The sequence below is a fragment of the Protopterus annectens genome, chromosome 3.part1 (assembly GCF_019279795.1).
Source record: "Protopterus annectens isolate FY-2018-M chromosome 3.part1, PAN1.0, whole genome shotgun sequence".
In the NCBI taxonomy this organism is placed as follows: domain Eukaryota; kingdom Metazoa; phylum Chordata; order Ceratodontiformes; family Protopteridae; genus Protopterus; species Protopterus annectens.
In genome coordinates, this window is record NC_056732.1 from 863,424,168 (window position 1) to 863,438,094 (window position 13,927).

A 13,927-nucleotide genomic window follows, 5' to 3' on the forward strand; every position below is an offset into this window, starting at 1 on the left:
CCTTGGTCATCATATGTGTAGACTTACACACTGTCATGAAATAGTCCAGGGCACATTCCACAGATATACCTACATGGACCTGGCTAACAATCATACCACCTTCAGTTGCTATGCTGGACACCTGGGAGCTCAGTCCCACATATGCTCTGACTGGGTTCACATAGAGGTGGGGTTTACTCAACATACACACATTGCCAACATACAGGCTGACAAGTCCAGTGAGGACATCTCCACACCCTCCCCCACACATGAGGAGATGTGTGTACCACTGGTTTGTGGTCACCAAATGTTCTGTGACACACAGGTGGGACATGCTCTCTCCAGGGTAGTGGACATAGCATCGATGAGACCAGCTGGTGACCCCGCTGTGTACTCCACTATCTCGGTTATGAATTGGACCCACAGTTAGGACAGCTATTTCTTTGTAGCCTCACCTCAGGTAGGGTACCCAGGTTGTGTCACATGGCAACTGTAGTCCCACGCCAGAAGGCCAATACCTCCACTGAGGCTGGTTATTACTGTCCCATTACCCTGAGGAGACCTATCTGCAAAGACATGGGGAGGGATCATACTGTGGCTCGTACATGACTGCATAGGGGACATACTTACTTTGCCTCACACACGGTTTGTCTTGTTCACGTGCGGTTCATGCCTTTAAAGCATGGTTGACATTTTCAGGACAGTCGCCGAGGCCACTGATGGGGTGTTGCAGTCCATACAGCCTACCTCGACCTGGCAAAGCCCTTCATCACATTACCCCTCAGGTATCGTTGATAAACCCATTGGCTGGGATGTGAACACGCACATCACAGAATGTGTTGTAAACTGTCTATGTGACACAACCCACACGGTCATAGTTGCTGGCAGCATATCAGACCTACTGCCTGTCAGAAGTGGTGTCCCATGGGGCCCTTCCATGTGTGCACTCCTGTCATACACCTACATCTTCACGGTACAGGCACACACAGGGGTGCTATGGGCAACAGTGTTTGTAGATGACTGCAAAACAGGTGCCATAGTGGGACAGACATCTGACACAGATATCCTTCAAGGGGCCTCCCAGGTATGCATATCTGCTGTCAGGGACATGTCCCACAGCTAAATGCAACGCCATGCAACATCATACCTGTGGAGAAGTACTAGGTCACCCCTGTCCAGCATATAGGTGGCTGTCCACTCAGCACAGGGTGATTACCAGGAATCAGGGGACAGTGTTGATGGTCACCATTCATTCCACACACACGTTGCTATCGTGGTTGTGTGGGTCTTCTACATTGCCCACCTGTTGGTGCAGGGATTCACATCTACATCAGGCTAGGTCATTGTTCCCTTGTACCCATTACGTGTTACACCTATGATCTACTACATTGCCCCATTCAGACTGTATCTGACCATACACCTACAGCAGCTGGGAAGCCCACATAGGTTGATCGTTGTACAGATGCAGGATGACACCATTTTGTGTAATGCTGCCCCACATGTAGGACCCCTGCCACATCACGCCACATACCTGCTGTTTGGTGTTGACCTGTGCCTGACATACAAGGCCATGTCAACCCATATGTCATGTGTATGCTTCACCTACTGTATCCGCATCCCTCAGAATCACTAGGGCAGGTGACATTTACCTTGTCACGGTCATTCATGGATGTGTTTGGGTGACACATATATCACCCAGACAATCATTATGCTGTGGATCTACATCACAGTACATGTGAGACAGACATCCTTCCTAGCCTTGTTCGCAGCTATGTTGTCCATTGGATGGAGAATTGCAGGTATAGGCCAGGGATTACATCATTATCACTGCTTGACGGAGATACAGCAATATCATGGGTATTTCATCTGAAGCACAGAAGGTTGGCAAAGTCATCCTAACTATGGTGTAGTATTATGGCTGGGCCTGGGACGATGGCCTACCCTGTACCTATGGACGGTGAACCTATATTCATAGTTTGTCACATGTACAATTGTCTATCCACTATAGTCTTTCGCCACTGTATATTTCTGTGGCACATGATTGTCCTCTGTATTACATGCAGGTATGCTGTGTACGCTGCACATACGCCACAGTTGATGACAGTGTATCTGTGTCCCTAACACTGTGATACTGAGGACTACCACACATCCTTCACAGCATTACATGCATATGTCCATTCTATTCTTCTTTGGCCTATGGGGTGTTAAGGCAAACATTACTCAAGTCCCTGTTTGTGCATGCTTCATGTTGGTGTTTGACCAGGCTCCGCTGCAGTCATGTGTTGGACAGTAGTGTGTCTGTGTGTTTGCCATGTGTTTTTATTGCCAGTACATCTGTGGGAGGTGTAGTTGGCACATGTTCCTCTTTGCAGGGACACCCATCCTGGTGTTTGTGTCATGCATCTGCACTTGGCACGTGCCATATGTCCTGTACTATTCCCACAGTCGTATGCCTTCATGCACTACTACTGCGTGTTACTGGCTGTGTGTATGTGGTACACATGGACATTGTGATGTTTGTCTTGACCTATTCCAATGCTAGAACGTAAACATCTGTCAATTAAGTCTTTTAAATCAAACTGTAACACTCATTCGTATTTTCAACATGACACTCATTAACACAGGAAGCTGGGATTAATAACATTTTATTACTGTGCAGCAGGAGGCAAAGGAGTATGCAGTCAAAGTTTAGACATTTGTTCAACTCTATACATGTTACATCTGTATGAGCATTCTGTATACTATCATCTTTTGCACACATTAATGATGTTGTCAGTCACAAGGCATTTACATTGCTAGAGTACAGAACATTGTATTCCTACAACAGTGCTCAGGTAATGCTTATTACATGTTTTCCCATGAGGATAGCCCAACCTTCGTATCCACATATTCAGTTAGACTGTACTGTGGTAAGTGCTGCTCTGACACGGTTCCAACACTGATCATATGCAGGCCGCAGGCCGTGTCCTACTAGGTTCCTGTGTCTCTCTGCTGAGCAGCTGTACTCTGTGTTACAGCTCACAAGCCTATCCTCCTCAGTAGAAGGATGACAGATATACCTGTACATACATGTATTATTCTGTAACCGAGCAGATGACTAATGCTGACTGACATACACCTGCTGCACTGGTTACTGCTAGGGTTAGGGTTCAATCACACTGCAGCTACACTACAAGCAATTACATGCATGAGAAGCTGTACTGCTATATTGTCAGGTAGAATAATATGCATTATACACTATTAGCTTCTAAAGTTGCACGTCATATTATGTTTAAATATGTATTTTGCTAACATTCTCCCTCCTTTGATTGCTTCTACTCTATCCAGAGACATATACAACATTATTTCATTCCCTGGCGCCTTCCTCTGTGGAACGTTTAACTAGGCAAGTAATTTGATGTACATTGCAAGTAGGATTGCATTTTCTATTGACAAATCCCACTACAGGTCTTGAGCCATAGTCTTGGTACAGGTATGTTCGCGGAGTCCCTGACTAATACTTACATGCACAGTATCCCCAGACTAGACACATGCTCCCAATATGAGCAGAACAACACAAATGGCAATCATGATATTCAGTATGACTGACCCCATCCACCCAATGGTTTGTGGAAATGGTTCACAGTGGGTTTGGGCCTGGTTCCGCCATGGATGACACCTGCTATATTACCTGTAGGTGGGCGTTGCTTTTGGTCTCTTCATGTGGTAGTTGGACACAGCGATCTTCTTCAGTAAGCGCCAAGACGCATTCAATTCTCAGCGCCACGGTGCAGTCGCACTATTACATTTTGTGACACAACAGTTCTCATTGCATCCAGTTCATCAGTCACATGTTCAGGAGCCGGAAGTCACATTCATCCTTCCTCCGACAGTTTTTGATAACTTCCTCTGTTCCCTGATTGATTTCACTACTCCAGAAGCTGGGGGTGTTCCAGCCCAGGTTGTGACGCTGTCACTGAAGTCCATATGAATCGGTATTCCTTTATCTCTTGCAGAGGACTGACATGTCAGAACAGCTTCCATTTCACCCACTGGATTAGTAGGTTTCTCGACTGTGTTCCCAGTTCTTCGAGCTATATGTGTTATAGTTCGCTTTCGCACCCACAGGCAATTGTACAGTATGTCATGTGACTGGAGCCAGATAACCCAAATAACAACTGCCGGACCAATTCCCAGGTAACCATTGCTATGCTTATTTCCCACAAACAACATAACTATATTCTACTTTATTACTGATGCGGGTTACCTCTGCATGTAACAAATTCCTGTCTCTAACAGAGGACTGTTTATACAATTCAGGATGTTTCTGCACATCCTTCAACATTGTTCTCATGATGTTTCAATACAAATTAGGAATGGTGCTACAAGTAGTACTGTGATCTTTGGCTGTTATATGACATTCGTAAGAAGACACAGTTATGTTACAAATACTCCAACCAACTGAAACTGTACCATGTTTATGATAACATACAATTCCTTTTGTGTAACAGGTAAGTACATTGCCACGTTGTCCTGTGATCTCACAGAACCTGTATCAAAGTGTAGATATTCACAAGTCTCAATCTATCCCCAAGGGGACAACATGCATCGGAAGTCCTCCATATGATGTAGGTATGGCAGTACAAACACAGCAATTTAAAGTGTTCCTAGTCTCTATATGCACACCATCATGCCTAGGTATCTGTTGAAGTGTGGAAGACACTCTGTGGCCAGTTCATCACGTATCAGTATTTGTATCCGTGTAGTTATATGCAGGTAAGGTCCCGGAAATTGTAACGTAAACACAAACATGGTTAATAGGTGTATAATCATTAGGACAGCAAACATAAATGTCTTTGGGGTTGCTTTGTATTGTTATACAGTCTTCGCCGGGTGACTCTTTGGTATATCAGCTACAAGATGTCAATCAGACTTGATATCCTTTACCAGTTTGAGAAATGTGAGGTGGACCCAGGACGACCTCTCTGCAAACTTTACTGCGGTAGGCGCTGCCAACAGTACCCGTACAGACATTCGCACTGTCCACTTGGCAATAATGTTCTTTGGATAACAGTGACATACACACAGGATACTGGTGTCAGCTATGCTTCCGCTTCGCTTGCTCTTATCTGTAACAGACTTTAACTGAGGAACAGTGTTACTAGTTAACAATCCTCTCGTGTCACCTACTACTGAGTAATCGACCTCGCGCTCTGCAGGCATGACGGCTTACAACTCTGGCACATGATATGCCATTCCACATACTACTTCAAGTGGGTGCAGCACTTTACATTTGGAACTGTTGTCATGCTCAGCAATGCTAGAGGTAGACAGCTCATGTAACTCGCCTGGATGTCACCCACCAAACTCCTCTACTTATTTCTCGATCCCATTCTGCAGCGGCAGCAGTCGTGCTGAGTGTGGGTTGTACATGCAATTGACATTCATGGTAATACGAAGTAATCCCCCAGGTAGCGTGATTGTCTGGTTAACTACATGTGTTCTATTGTCACTGTAGCTTCTTTACAGCATGCCAGATCTAGGATACTTAATTTTACTGGCACCTTTGCCACTGCTGCTGCATCCGGATTACTGGTTGGGAATGCTTCTACCCATTTTGATTATATATATGTGTAATCGCTAAACAGTATTTGTTCCCTTCACATTTATGCAGATGTATGAATTCCATACAAATAGTACGGAACGGTTAGGGTGGTGTAGGTAAACTCACTCCCTTCGGTTTAAATACTCCCTGTGCATGATATCTACGGCAAACGTGACACGCTGCTCATGAGGTTTGTATGTGGTTCGTAATTCCGTATGTTAGGGTATTCTGTTAACCAAATGTACCATCCCCTGTTGAGACATGTCTCTACCCATGGCTCCACAAAGCCGCATATCTGAATATATTAGACGTTAATATTGGCTTTATCACTGTGGATATGTGCAGTCCGTGTTCAAGGATTGCTCCTCGACATAACCACGTCGGCTTTTCTGCTTTCGTAGTTGCTGTTTGCATTGTTTGTACAGTTTCTACATCTAAACAGTCTGAGGTTTGTCATTCCTCATTCACACAGACACTTTCCAACTGTGACGCTGCTTGTTTTGCAGGTGCATGAGCTCATGCCTCAACTTTCCTACTGTTATCCTGTTGCTTTCTATGCCCTGCACATTTACAATTACCTACTTCAGTGGGTAACTGCATGTAGTCTAATGCATTCAGGTTCGTATGCGCATGATTACCGGTGGATGTTATCATTCCCCTATTCTTCCACTGCTGCTCATAAACATGCACTGCACAGACAACAGAATGACATATGTCCACACATCATTTTTCCGCTACAGTACAAGCACGTGTTAAAGCTATCTATTCTGCTGCTTGAGCAGACACGCTATGCTGCAGGGTTTGGCCGCCTACAATGTCATTATCAATAACTACTGCACAAACAACTTCATTCATTCGTGTAGGACTCTCTCTACATGATCCGAACAGATTAACTGTCACCTCTGCATCATCTAAGGGTATATCAGTGTTATCATGTCTGTGTGTAGTTATTTAATCCATTTCGTATAGGCAACTGTGTGGTGTGCCATACACAGGTGTCAGACGTGACGCTGATAGGTTTCATGTTGTACAACGCTCAATCACCATGTGAGGTTGACTCAGTGGTATGGTCAGACATGACAAATGTCTAGCACGAGTCAGGAATTCTATCTTCTCTTGCAGCAGATTGATCGCAACTGCATGACACATTCTCACAGTGAGAGGGTGGTCTAGTAACATTACGGCCGGGCCCTGTACTGCCATGGGTGCTACAACAACTGCTCAGTACACAATGTGGCACTGACCATGCCACAGTGTCCAACTGCAATGAGTAGTCAGCTATTTAGCGCTGCTTACTTCACTGCTGTTGCATCAAGACTGACGACATATATCTCCGCTTACAATCTACGGTCTGACAACATGTGTTATGATTATTCACGAGACCTACTACAGCTGTTGAGGCTATCAATCGTTCTAGTCTGCATAACGCTGTTTCTGCTACTGTAATCCGTGTACTATGTGTTGTGCTGCCATAGGTGTATTAAAGGTTAAGGCAAACAATACAGCGGATTCCACAGCATTGTTTGGTATCCAGATTTAACATGTGTTAGTCGGCCCAGACACCTACATCATTCCCTTCTTGTTAGTTGGCTTGGGTGCTTATTATATTGCTACCTTCCTATCGCCATGTGATGTTCTACCCTACTTGGATACCAGATATGCCAGGTAATTGACCTGTATTCTCTGTAGTTGCAATTTATGCTTGCTTACTTTATGTCCCTGTTCTGCTGATTATCTCAATAATGCTATTGTATCTTCCATACATTGCTGCTGGGTAGGGGCCGCAAGCAGAATATCATCCAATTAAAGTGGAGCTTGACTGGCCCCGAGTGGAGTTGACACCGAATGTAGCTAGCCATCCCCTGTGAGAATATCGCTGTACTTTCACAGTAGCCCCGCTGATAGCCGGGTATGGCTGTATCTGTCACCCTGACTGTACAAGCAAAGCAATACGGACTATGTGGATGTATAGGTATTGCAAAGTAAGCATAGCTTATATGTACCACGGTAAGATACTTCTGTGGCATGTTCATAGCATTGAATATAGTGTGTGGGTCTGGCACCAACGCTACCCTAAGTATTCTTACATGATTTACAGCTTATACATACTGTACCATCCGCCATTCCCTTTGGTTTCCGATCAGGAGATACAGGGTATTGCATGGTGAATAGCGATTACTTTGTGGATGGGGAATTCCTCTCTGACTTTGCAGATATCTTCTGGTGTCCACGGTCTATACGCCACGGGGTTGGGTCCTGGCCTTCCTGTCCTGCATGATGGTTCGGTACTTCAATTAATTGACAGATATCCTCACTCTGTTTTAGTACTGTGTTCTTACTCGGGTGTCCCTAGGTATGTTACGGTTCGGGATGTGGTTTCAATAGCTTCTATTACATTTGTTCGTTGTGCTACCTCTGTTGCCACAGGATAACGTGTGGGGACTAGCCTGCCCTCCCGCTTAATATCCTGCATGTGGTATCTGAGGTGGTAGGGTGTTGTGGGGGCGATCGGTACTACTGTATTATGATCTTCTCTGTGTACGTATGATGCTTAGCCATTTGTAGTGTTCTATTCCCTTCGTACACTACCTCAGTCCACCGATGTGCATGACGGATACCCAATTGTCGCTGTTTTGTCGCCTGCACATCTTAGGGCTGCCACCTTTTCCAATGCACAATGTGGGACATTAGTGTTCGAACGGTAATTTGCCTGGAAACTGCATACTCACGGCCAGTAGTTAGGACAGGTAATAACGCACTGCCAGGAGAGCGACCAATTGTTGTAGCATTTCAGTTGCTTATTCTGTTTATTATTATATTTTGCTGTTCCACATACAAATTTACTGTTTTATGCTACCATCTTGATATATATCTGGGAAATGTTTGTCCTGAGATATCAGGACATTTGACATTTGTTCGGTTTATTTACAGGACACGGCTGGCCAGAGAGGGCATATCCCTCTCAGGGTGGAACAGGTGTTTACCTTGGAACATATGCATCAAATTTTCAGGGATTACAATGTTTCAGTAACGATATGTTGCCTAATATACCATCAATGTCATATTTATTACCCCATTTTGCTGCGTAACTCACATTATGTGCTCTCTGCGATTGCATATTCTTCACGTCACCCGCCAAACGCGGATCACATGATCTGTTGCTTCAATAATCTCCCATATCCTCTACACGACTGCTACGCACTTCTGTCATAACACGTGTGTCTCCTTCCCTGTATCCACTGTAGTGTCTACAATCACTATTTACTCTGCTGTGTGTTCCCCTGACCTATGTTCAGATTTAACAGTATGTGGGTAGGTCTTCGACCCGATATCACTACTGTTAACAGAAACACAATGTAGTCTGGTCCCTGATCTACAATAGACACAAAAAGCAGACACTCCTTACCTGGGCCTCCTGTTTAAGGCTGCACGCTTTTCTTCTTGGGATCCAGTTTTCCGCTTTTCAGCCACAGATCAGACAGTAAACAGCCTCTTTACACACAACAATTCAGTCGGAGGTCTTTTCATTCAAGAAGAACCATTTATGCATATTCTCCAGCTGCATATGTCTAACCAGCCATGCACTCTGACCTGTAGCTTACCAAGGGAATACCAAGGATCACAATGTGAAATAAGTTGTTACAACCAGACTGTAGTTATCAGTAGGCTTTTCTAAGTGACAGCCGATAACACAGGAGGCTCGGGTTCGAACGCTTTAGTAGTGTACACAGGCAGGCTAAATAATATACAGTCCAAGTATGAGAGTTTTGTCTGACTCTATACAGTAAGCAGTTTCTTTATATAGTGTTTACAATCAGCTTTTGCCCACCTTACTGACGTGGTCGGTCACAGGGCATTTCCATCACTATGGTCCGCAATTGTCTATACATACGTGGGTGCTGGGGTCGTGCTTTTAAATTGTTTTCCCATGGGAATAACACAGCCTTGCAAGGCACCTTGTACATTACAGTATCCTTTTGTGATTGTAGCTGTTTCAAGGACCCTAGACTGTTACGATACAGTGGACAGTTAATTTCTTAATACGCTGCTTTGTCTCTCTGGTAAGGAGTTGTACTGCTATCTTCGATTGAGCTCACAAGGCCATCCTCCTCTGGGGAAGGAGTGCTGTTATGCATGTACATACATTTATTGTTCTGTAACCCAGCAAATAATTAATGATGACAGACATGAGCCTGCTGTACTGCTTACTGCCAGGTTCAGAATTCCATCACAGTACAGCTTAGCTTCACCAATTACATGCAGGCTTAGTTCTACTGCCATATTGTACGGTACAATTCAATACATTATATAGTATTTCGAGTGTAAACTGGAACTTCATATGTGTTTCTATATATTTTACTTAACAACATCCATCCGCCATATGCATGTTGTTCCGCCCTTTACCTTGACCGTGTGTATTTGTCCGTCCAGCCACGCTTAATCTCCACATGTGATGTCCCAGTTTCCCCTTCTTTGCCTGTAGCACCCTGTTAGGACGCCCTGTGTGGTAGGCACCTGTTCCGCTATATGTGATCGACTTCACTGCAAAGATAATCATCGATGCGGTGGTCCAACGACCCGACTTGTCCACATGTGTACAGTTATGTGCACCGTGGTCGTATGCAAACCTAGATGGTTTGGACGGGTACATACTACATGCCGGATGTACACATTCTGCTGACACATTCACATGCAGCCATTTACATATCTGTACCTGCGTGGGTTGGTGACATGTGGGTAATGATTTGCCCGCTGTGGCATTGCCTAACACAAACATCTTACCACAGTTCAGGTATGCACATTGTGTGTGGTTGTATAGCTGCACACGGATGCTAGCGGGTTTGGGTGCAGGGTATACATGGGTGTGACTGACATGTACAATGAGGCTATTGTGTAGTACATCCGAATGCATGGGTTCTGCTTCTGGATATTACACTTCATCATACACCATCCAGTGTATGCAACAGAGACGTTGCTGGGTCTGGGATATGTTGCTATGCACATGTTTGCCTGTGTTTGAGGTATCTTGCTTCCTTACTGTTGTTATGTCAGCACAGCTACCCGGCTATGTACTGTCACTACTGCTTGTGACCATTATGGTTGGCACCTTTTCCAATGCCCATAGTGGGGCATGTTATGTGGACACTTCGAATTTGCAGGACTACACATACCCAGGGCTAGTGCAGTTGACAGAACTTCACTTGTTTGCCATACTATGAGCTTATTCTGTAAGCGCTTGGGTTCCTTATTTATTTTCTTATGTCATGTCTGTGTTCCATAACGTAATGTATATGTTTTATGCTACTATTTACATGTATATTGCGGGATTTGCGTGGCAGGGGATCGGAGGTCATTTTCCATTTTTACGATTGTTGCAGGGACACGACTGTCCAATCAGGGACTGTCCATGGCACATTGGGACAGCAGGTAACCCTGGTGACCATGCCCATGTCGCTACTGGGGTTTCCACCTTTTCCATTTTCCGATCTGGGATATTTCCCCGACTCACATCTGACTTTACAGGCCGACACATACAAACGGTCACTATATAGCATAGAAATTCACTTGTTTGCCTAAATAATATGCTTATTATTGTGGCAATTTCCTTGCTTATTCTGTTTATTGTGTCATTTAGGTATTTCTGTTACAGAAATAACCAATTCATGCTACCATTACATTAAATACGGATATCATTGTGTCCTACAATCGTAGCACATCAGCCATTTCTAATACGCCTTTTCGGGACACAACTGTCCATGGGGGGGCTGCCCCAACCAAAGTGGGACAGGTGGTGGGCTTAGTCGCTGCTCCTATGTCGGTGCGGCGCTGACATGCGGCTGTACACCTTCTCTGAGTGTAAACACTGACAGTGCATTGCGGGACTAACGCGGTCTTATGCGTATCCTTTCCTCCTTGGACGGGTACACTTATGCCTTCGTGGCTTCTATTTGCTTCTCCGTTAATTTGGGACGGGACTATGTTGCATACTGTACGTGCGTTTCATTCTGCACAGGACCTGGCTGCTGCCATTACTATTGTGGGCGGACCGTGGCTGTCAGCACATTAGGTTGCTCACCTCATGCCGGCTTAGACACGCCTCCAGACGCATCCTACCTGGGCTCGCTCACGTACACTACGCACGTGTCTGTGATTCCGGTGCACTCTCATTAATATGTATATGGCGCTACTGCACCGGATATTCCATGCACCGCCGGCGCAGGCCTTACGCCGGCCTTGCGCCGAGCTTCATGAATCCCGGGGCATATCCTTTACTTTTCTCCTTATTTATACTTAAACCATTTTTTTAATTGATACTTAATTTTTCATTTACTTTTTCCATCCATACTTTATTTTTAACAATTAATACAATATTATCTGCATAATTATACATTATTGGCAATTGTATTTCCTTCATCATTTTGTATCCACCACTACTTGACATTTTATTAATTTCCTTCACTGTTACATTCATAACTAATGAGAAAGGTACACTACTAGCTGGGCACTTTTATTCCACATTCTATTTTTATTTCTTCCCCAATCCAGCCATTTACATTTAGTTTCATGTGGTTCCTTTCATAAACAGATTTTATTACTTGTAATATGTTTTGCTTACATTATATGCCTGCAAAATTCCCCATAATGATTTATATTGAATATTATCATAGACTTTACTTATACCCCCTATCACAACCTTCACTTTTACATTTTTATTTATGATATCATCAAGTATTTGCCTTATTATCCATAATAACTCTTGACTTCCTTTTTCTTTTATTCTGAATACATTTTGGTCATATAGTCTATCCATTTGTGTAACCTTTTTGTTATTATCATCATAAAAATTGTATAACTTGTATTATTCAATGTTATAGGTCTCCAATTTTTATTTCCTCTTTATTTTAAATATACATTTTCTAACTCCTGTACATATCTCTTTTTCTTTAATTCCACTTTCTAGCCATTTATTCATAACTTCTATAAAACTTATTTTTGCCACTCTTCCACTTCTTTATACATACCATATTCAATTCCATCCAGTGCTGTTGCAGAATTCACTGTCTTTCAGAATTTCATTAAATTCTTTCATAGTTATTTTTTCTTCTAAATGCTCATTATCTTCCTCATTCAAATGTTCAGCTTTATAAATTTGTTACATGTTTTCTTGTCTTTTAACAAATAATTCCAATACATATTTTTATATTTTGTGTATTCCTTCTTGCTGTCTTATTTGCTTACTTTCCTTATTTTTTTATCTTATTATTTTTCCTTCTTTTATTATTTTACTCAAATAAGGTGCTACATTTTCTTTCTTTCCTTGTAAACAATATTTTCTTTATATAACAAATTGTTAATTTGAATTTGATTCATTTTATATACTTCTCTTTTTCATAAAAGGAATTTTCCTTATCTAATAAGTTTTTAAATGTTTCTTGACTTAATATCTTATTTCTATTTTTCTTTTCTTCCTTATACATTCTAAAAACACTTTTTTATATTTCTCTTTAAAAAATAAGCCACCAAACAGTCCAATTCTCATAAAACGCCCTCATATTCATATGCTTTTTCCATAATTCCACAAGTTCTTTTTTCTCCTCTAAATCTAATTCAGTTTCATTCATTCTTTTTATTCCTGTTCCTATGCTTATATATTCTTCATTTCTTGTACTTTAACCCATATGGCTACATGATCAGAAAATCCAGCATATTTAATTCCTTTTTTTTATAACTTTTAAACTATTGCATATTAAAAAATAATCAATTTATGTCCTAATTTTATTCCTTTTATAGGTCCAGTGGTTATTCTTTCATACTCTTAACTTTCTACTTCTCAAAATTTCTTTAGTTATTTTAATACCCCAATTGCTCTTATTTTTCCTTAAATTACAATTAAATTCACCCACTACTATAATGTCTATAATTACACAAACATATTCAAGAATATTTTTAAACATCATTTCTCTCTCTTTTTTTGTTGCATATGCATATAAAGCTATAATTCTATACACATATTTTTCCATGTCACACATATTACCATAATTCTTCCTCATTCCACTATGGTTACATCTAATATTTTAATGTTTTCTTGACATAATATCCATATGTCCGAGCATGCTTCTTTCCCCATGTTCCAAACTACCATGCCATTCCAAGGTTTTTCAGTTTGTGTTCTTTCTTCCTCTGTTAATAATCTGATATATTCTAAAACAATATGTGCATCTACTGCAGCACATAATTGTAATAAACCTATTTTCCTTTTAAGATTTTTCATACTGTTCACATTTAAAGCTAATATTTTCAACTTTTAAGAACAGTTAGTATAATAAAATATGTATCCCTTTCCTTTCTTATTTTCTCTAAGCA